The sequence below is a fragment of the Anomaloglossus baeobatrachus genome, chromosome 3, assembly GCF_048569485.1.
Source record: "Anomaloglossus baeobatrachus isolate aAnoBae1 chromosome 3, aAnoBae1.hap1, whole genome shotgun sequence".
In the NCBI taxonomy this organism is placed as follows: domain Eukaryota; kingdom Metazoa; phylum Chordata; class Amphibia; order Anura; family Aromobatidae; genus Anomaloglossus; species Anomaloglossus baeobatrachus.
In genome coordinates, this window is record NC_134355.1 from 599,405,983 (window position 1) to 599,414,831 (window position 8,849).

The window sequence follows — 8,849 nt, forward strand, 5'->3', positions numbered from 1 at the left end:
CTATTGGACTTTTGTCTAGTCCCACTAGTGCAAAGACATTTGCAGCACGTCTGCCTGCATTGCACACTCCAACTCATTATAACTAAGCCATTATACTAGCAAACACTCAGTGTACCTAGTGGCATCCTAAACGTGGCTATTGGACTTTTGTCTAGTCACACTAGTGCAAAGACATTTGCAGCACGTCTGTCTGCATTGCACACTCCAACTCATTATAACTAAGCCATTATACTAGCAAACACTCAGTGTACCTAGTGGCATCCTAAACGTGGCTATTGGACTTTTGTCTAATCCCACTAGTGCAAAGACATTTGCAGCACGTCTGCCTGCATTGCACACTCCAACTCATTATAACTAAGCCATTATACTAGCAAACACTCAGTGTACCTAGTGGCATCCTAAACGTGGCTATTGGACTTTTGTCTAGTCACACTAGTGCAAAGACATTTGCAGCACGTCTGTCTGCATTGCACACTCCAACTCATTATAACTAAGCCATTATACTAGCAAACACTCAGTGTACCTAGTGGCATCCTAAACGTGGCTATTGGACTTTTGTCTAATCCCACTAGTGCAAAGACATTTGCAGCACGTCTGCCTTCATTGCACACTCCAACTCATTATAACTAAGCCATTATACTAGCAAACACTCAGTGTACCTAGTGGCATCTTAAACGTGGCTATTGGACTTTTGTCTAGTCCCACTAGTGCAAAGACATTTGCAGCACGTCTGCCTGCATTGCACACTCCAACTCATTATAACTAAGCCATTATACTAACAAACACTCATTGTACCTAGTGGCATCCTAAACGTGGCTATTGGACTTTTGTCTAGTCACACTAGTGCAAAGACATTTGCCGCACGTCTGCCTGCATTGCACACTCCAACTCATTATAACTAAGCCTTTATACTAGCAAACACTCAGTGTACCTAGTGGCATCCTAAACGTGGCTATTGGACTTTTGTCTAGTCACACTAGTGCAAAGACATTTGCAGCACGTCTGCCTGCATTGCACACTCCAACTCATTATAACTAAGCCATTATACTAGCAAACACTCAGTGAACCTAGTGGCATCCTAAACGTGGCTATTGGACTTTTGTCTAGTCCCACTAGTGCAAAGACATTTGCAGCACGTCTGCCTGCATTGCACACTCCAACTCATTATAACTAAGCCATTATACTAGCAAACACTCAGTGTACCTAGTGGCATCTTAAACGTGGCTATTGGACTTTTGTCTAGTCACACTAGTGCAAAGACATTTGCAGCACGTCTGCCTGTATTGCACACTCCAACTCATTATAACTAAGCCATTATACTAGAAAACACTCAGTGTACCTAGTGGCATCCTAAACGTGGCTATTGGACTTTTGTCTAGTCACACTAGTGCAAAGACATTTGCAGCACGTCTGCCTGCATTGCACACTCCAACTCATTATAACTAAGCCATTATACTAGCAAACACTCAGTGTACCTAGTGGCATCCTAAACGTGGCTATTGGACTTTTGTCTAGTCCCACTAGTGCAAAGACATTTGCAGCACGTCTGCCTGCATTGCACACTCCAACTCATTATAACTAAGCCATTATACTAGCAAACACTCAGTGTACCTAGTGGCATCTTAAACGTGGCTATTGGACTTTTGTCTAGTCACACTAGTGCAAAGACATTTGCAGCACGTCTGCCTGCATTGCACACTCCAACTCATTATAACTAAGCCATTATACTAGCAAACACTCAGTGTACCTAGTGGCATCCTAAACGTGGCTATTGGACTTTTGTCTAGTCACACTAGTGCAAAGACATTTGCAGCACGTCTGTCTGCATTGCACGCTCCAACTCATTATAACTAAGCCATTATACTAGTAAACACTCAGTGTACCTAGTGGCATCCTAAACGTGGCTATTGGACTTTTGTCTAGTCCCACTAGTGCAAAGACATTTGCAGCACGTCTGCCTGCATTGCACACTCCAACTCATTATAACTAAGCCATTATACTAGCAAACACTCAGTGTACCTAGTGGCATCCTAAACGTGGCTATTGGACTTTTGTCTAGTCACACTAGTGCAAAGACATTTGCAGCACGTCTGCCTGCATTGCACACTCCAACTCATTATAACTAAGCCATTATACTAGCAAACACTTTGTGTACCTAGTGGCATCCTAAACGTGGCTATTGGACTTTTGTCTAGTCCCACTAGTGCAAAGACATTTGCAGCACGTCTGCCTGCATTGCACACTCCAACTCATTATAACTAAGCCATTATACTAGCAAACACTCAGTGTACCTAGTGGCATCCTAAACGTGGCTATTGGACTTTTGTCTAGTCACACTAGTGCAAAGACATTTGCAGCACGTCTGTCTGCATTGCACACTCCAACTCATTATAACTAAGCCATTATACTAACAAACACTCATTGTACCTAGTGGCATCCTAAACGTGGCTATTGGACTTTTGTCTAGTCACACTAGTGCAAAGACATTTGCCGCACGTCTGCCTGCATTGCACACTCCAACTCATTATAACTAAGCCTTTATACTAGCAAACACTCAGTGTACCTAGTGGCATCCTAAACGTGGCTATTGGACTTTTGTCTAGTCACACTAGTGCAAAGACATTTGCAGCACGTCTGCCTGCATTGCACACTCCAACTCATTATAACTAAGCCATTATACTAGCAAACACTCAGTGAACCTAGTGGCATCCTAAACGTGGCTATTGGACTTTTGTCTAGTCCCACTAGTGCAAAGACATTTGCAGCACGTCTGCCTACATTGCACACTCCAACTCATTATAACTAAGCCATTATACTAGCAAACACTCAGTGTACTTAGTGGCATCCTAAACGTGGCTATTGGACTTTTGTCTAGTCACACTAGTGCAAAGACATTTGCAGCACGTCTGCCTACATTGCACACTCCAACTCATTATAACTAAGCCATTATACTAGCAAACACTCAGTGTACCTAGTGGCATCCTAAACGTGGCTATTGGACTTTTGTCTAGTCCCACTAGTGCAAAGACATTTGCAGCACGTCTGCCTGCATTGCACACTCCAACTCATTATAACTAAGCCATTATACTAGCAAACACTCAGTGTACCTAGTGGCATCTTAAACGTGGCTATTGGACTTTTGTCTAGTCACACTAGTGCAAAGACATTTGCAGCACGTCTGCCTACATTGCACACTCCAACTCATTATAACTAAGCCATTATACTAGCAAACACTCAGTGTACCTAGTGGCATCCTAAACGTGGCTATTGGACTTTTGTCTAGTCACACTAGTGCAAAGACATTTGCAGCACGTCTGCCTGCATTGCACACTCCAACTCATTATAACTAAGCCATTATACTAGCAAACACTCAGTGTACCTAGTGGCATCCTAAACGTGGCTATTGGACTTTTGTCTAGTCCCACTAGTGCAAAGACATTTGCAGCACGTCTGCCTGCATTGCACACTCCAACTCATTATAACTAAGCCATTATACTAGCAAACACTCAGTGTACCTAGTGGCATCTTAAACGTGGCTATTGGACTTTTGTCTAGTCACACTAGTGCAAAGACATTTGCAGCACGTCTGCCTGCATTGCACACTCCAACTCATTATAACTAAGCCATTATACTAGCAAACACTCAGTGTACCTAGTGGCATCCTAAACGTGGCTATTGGACTTTTGTCTAGTCACACTAGTGCAAAGACAATTGCAGCACGTCTGTCTGCATTGCACACTCCAACTCATTATAACTAAGCCATTATACTAGCAAACACTCAGTGTACCTAGTGGCATCCTAAACGTGGCTATTGGACTTTTGTTTAGTCACACTAGTGCAAAGACACTTGCAGCACGTCTGTCTGCATTGCACACTCCAACTCATTATAACTAAGCCATTATACTAACAAACACTCATTGTACCTAGTGGCATCCTAATCGTGGCTATTGGACTTTTGTCTAGTCACACTAGTGCAAAAACATTTGCCGCACGTCTGCCTGCATTGCACACTCCAACTCATTATAACTAAGCCTTTATACTAGCAAACACTCAGTGTACCTAGTGGCATCCTAAACGTGGCTATTGGACTTTTGTCTAGTCACACTAGTGCAAAGACATTTGCAGCACGTCTGCCTGCATTGCACAATCCAACTCATTATAACTAAGCCATTATACTAGCAAACAATCAGTGAACCTAGTGGCATCCTAAACGTGGCTATTGGACTTTTGTCTAGTCCCACTAGTGCAAAGACATTTGCAGCACGTCTGCCTACATTGCACACTCCAACTCATTATAACTAAGCCATTATACTAGCAAACACTCAGTGTACCTAGTGGCATCCTAAACGTGGCTATTGGACTTTGCTATAGTCCCACTAGTGCAAAGACATTTGCAGGGCACGTCTGCCTGCATTGCACACTCCAACTCATTATAACTAAGCCATTATACTAGCAAACACTCAGTGTACCTAGTGGCATCCTAAACGTGGCTATTGGACTTTTGTCTAGTCACACTAGTGCAAAGACATTTGCAGCACGTCTGCCTGCATTGCACACTCCAACTCATTATAACTAAGCCATTATACTAGCAAACACTCAGTGTACCTAGTGGCATCCTAAACGTGGCTATTGGACTTTTGTCTAGTCCCACTAGTGCAAAGACATTTGCAGGGCACGTCTGCCTGCATTGCACACTCCAACTCATTATAACTAAGCCATTATACTAGCAAACACTCAGTGTACCTAGTGGCATCCTAAACGTGGCTATTGGACTTTTGTCTAGTCACACTAGTGCAAAGACATTTGCAGCACGTCTGCCTGCATTGCACACTCCAACTCATTATAACTAAGCCATTATACTAGCAAACACTCAGTGTACCTAGTGGCATCCTAAACGTGGCTATTGGACTTTTGTCTAGTCCCACTAGTGCAAAGACATTTGCAGCACGTCTGCCTGCATTGCACACTCCAACTCATTATAACTAAGCCATTATCCTAGCAAACACTCAGTGTACCTAGTGGCATCTTAAACGTGGCTATTGGACTTTTTGTCTTGTCACACTAGAGCAAAGACATTTGCAGCACGTCTGCCTGCATTGCACACTCCAACTCATTATAACTAAGCCATTATACTAGCAAACACTCAGTGTACCTAGTGGCATCCTAAACGTGGCTATTGGACTTTTGTCTAGTCACACCAGTGCAAAGACATTTGCAGCACGTCTGCCTGCATTGCACACTCCAACTCATTATAACTAAGCCATTATACTAGCAAACACTCAGTGTACCTAGTGGCATCCTAAACGTGGCTATTGGACTTTTGTCTAGTCCCACTAGTGCAAAGACATTTGCAGCACGTCTGCCTGCATTGCACACTCCAACTCTTTATAACTAAACCATTATACTAGCAATTTATGCTGCCAGTTTAAGGGCCGTAGTTGCATTGTCAGGGATATTTATTCTTTATTTTTCTGCTGTTAATAAAGCTAGACCACCGCTGCAATCTACACCACCTCTCAATTTTTACTACCACATTTTCAGTGCACAATCTTGTCGCAATCAACATGAGTGGCAAAATGACAGATGCTGGTGGAAAGGGGAAGAGGCATGGTGGAAAAGGAAAAAAAGGTTTTGTCCGTGGGGAAGGTGGCAAAGCTCCATTATCATCTGCTGAAGATAGACCATCTACCAGCAAAAGTAAGATGTATACTACTTACCGTGGACAATCCGATGTGCTCCCTTTTTTACGGACACAAACAACAGGAACAAAGGTAGATGATGGCCAAAAAAGGAAAATGCTTGAATGGATCTCAAGTGGTCCAACAAGTGCTCTCTCAGCCACTTCAAGTACCGCATCCAAAAAACACCAGTCCTCTGAGTTGTCATCCCAATCAAACTTGCTTTCTCCCAGCTCTGAAGTCTCCATCAGCCCTGCACAGTATGGTGGAACTGAGATGGCTGAGTCTGCAGAGCTGTTCAGTCACACTATAGCCTGGGAATCAGAGGTCTGCTCCCAAGCTACAGTGAGTACAGAACATGAAATGGTCTGCAGTGATGCCCAGAACCTTTGTGACTCTGATTCAGGCCGTGAGGACCAAGTTTCTGAGCATAATGTTGACCCTTTGTCACAAACTGTAACACCTGTGGTTATAGACAATGAGGAACATACTGATGAAGATGAGACGCAGATACCCGATTGGGATGACAACTTAAATGTTCGGTCAGGGCAAGAAGAGGCTCGGTCTGAGGGGGAGGGGAGTGCAAACACAACAATTGATGATGAAGTTCTAGATCCCACCTACTGTCAACCCACAGTCAGGCACTCGAGGAGGTCAACAGAGGTGGTGGAGGAGGATGCAACTGATGACGAAGTTACCTTGCGCCTTCCTGGACAGAGTCGGAGTACTGGTAGCACGTCTACAACTGCATCCTCAGCCACCACTCTGCCTCTGAGCACTAGTCGGGGTGGATCAACAGGTCGCATGCCCTCTAAGCCTTGCCTAGCCTGGTCCTTTTTTGACATAGCAAAAGATCGCCCAAATTATGTGATCTGTAAAATTTGTCATAGTTCTATTAGTAGAGGTCAAAACCTCAGCAGTTTGACAACTTCTTCCATGAATCGTCACATGAATAAATATCATATGTCCCGGTGGGAAGCTCACCTTGCTGCAATGTGGCCTAGCGAAGCGAACCATCCACCGCCTGCCCCTTCCAGTGCATCCGCGCGCTCTTCATCTTCTAGGACTGTGGGGACAGCTGTCACACCTGGTTTTCCACGCACAACTTCCACCACTGTAACCGCAACAGGCACTTTGCTTGGTAGGTCGTCAGTTGGTTTGGAAGGGGAAACAAGTGAGTGTGTACAGCTCTCTCAGACATCGATAGCACCAACGTTGGATGAAGGCAACATCATGTCTCCGCCTGCACTTTCCTCACAAACCTGCATTTTTACAGGGACACCCTACTCAACACCGTCTACACACAGCAGCCAGATCTCTGTCCCTCAGATGTGGTCAAATAAAAGGCCACTTCCTGCGACCCATGACAAAGCTAAGAGGTTGACTCTATCCCTCTGTAAGCTCTTGGCTACCGAAATGCTGCCTTTCCGCCTGGTGGACACACAGGATTTTAGAGACCTTATGTCTGTCGCTGTGCCCCAGTACCAGATGCCTAGTCGCCACTACTTCTCTAAGAAAGGTGTGCCCGCGCTACACCAGCATGTCGCACACAACATCACCGCTTCCTTGAGAAACTCTGTGTGTGAACGGGTGCATTTCACCACCGATACTTGGACCAGTAAGCATGGACAGGGACGTTACATGTTGCTGACTGGGCACTGGGTAACTATGGTGATAGATGTTGAAGGGTCTGCTGCACAAGTCTTGCCGTCCCCACGACTTGTGTGTCAATCCTCTGTCTGTCCAAGTTCCGCCACTGCTTCTGCCTCCTCCACCTCATCTGGGTCCTCCATCTCCGCCCAAAGCCTGCCTGGTCAGGCCACCAGCGTTCTCACTGCGCAGAAGGAATCACGCACGCCTCATTACTATGCTGGCAGCAGAGCGCAACGGCATCAGGCGGTCTTTAGCTTGACATGTCTTGGGAATAAGAGTCACACAGCTGAGGAGTAGAGTTGAGCGCGGTTCGTGGTTCGTGGTTCTCCAGTTCTAGGTTCGAGTGATTTTTGGGCTGTTCGAGATAGAAATAGAACTCGAGCTTTTTGCTAAAAGCTCGATAGTTCTAGATATGTTCGAGAACGGTTCTAGCAGCAAAAAGCAGGGCTTTTTACAGCTACAGTGTGCAGGAGCCATCGCTGGCAGCCTGCCACAAGCTGGTAACCAAGATAAACATCGGGTATCCAAGCAAAGCGCTTTGGTTAGTAACCCGATGTTTATCTTAGTTACGTGCAGGAAGCCCACACTTTCCCGCTCAGCTCAAGCTCACTCCGCCCCCTCCTGCCTGCGGCATGTACACATACATACACACACACACACACACACACACACACACACACACATCCCCCCCCCCCGCTCGGCTTACCTGCGGTGATGAAGTCCCGCCATCCCGACCTCAGCGCTGTCACTGTCCTCCATGGCCGCCGCTTGTCACATCACCTCTCGCTTCCGACCCGAGACTGACTAGCGGTGACGTCACGGACCTCTCGCGATACTTGCTGTGAAGGCGCCGGTCATTGACCTCAGTGACAGGGGCTGTCAGTGTGCTGGAGATCAGCGCAGGTAATGTACCTCGCTGACAGCAGCACTTGTCATCCCCTGCAGTGACCTGGGCTGACCCATTGATGTTAGCTCAGGTCACTGCACTGCTCTCCCAGCCAATGGGGAACATCCTGCTCTTCATTGACTGGGACAGTGTGGATCGTCATGGCAACCCCTTGGATTACAGCAGACCTGGATTTGTTTTTCAATCTAATAAATTGGTTAAAGAGGGAATGTTTTGGGGAGTGTTTTTTCAAATAAAAATGTGTTTGTCGTCTATTTTTTTTTATTACTGACTGGGTTGGTGATGTCGGGTATCTGATAGACGCCTGACCTCACCAACCCCAGGGCTTGATGCCAGGTGACATTACACATCTGGTATTAACCCCATATATTACCCCGTTTGCCACCGCACCAGGGCGCGGGATGAGCTGGGGCGAAGCACCAGGATTGGCGCATCTAATGGATGCGCCACTTCTGGGGCGGCTGCGGCCTGCTATTTTTAGGCTGGGGAGATTCCAATAACCATGGACCTCCCTAGTCTGAGAATATCAGGCCCCAGCTGTCTGCTTTACCTTGGCTGGTGATCCAATTTTGGGGGACCCCTACGTGTTTTTTTTTTTAATTATTTATTTA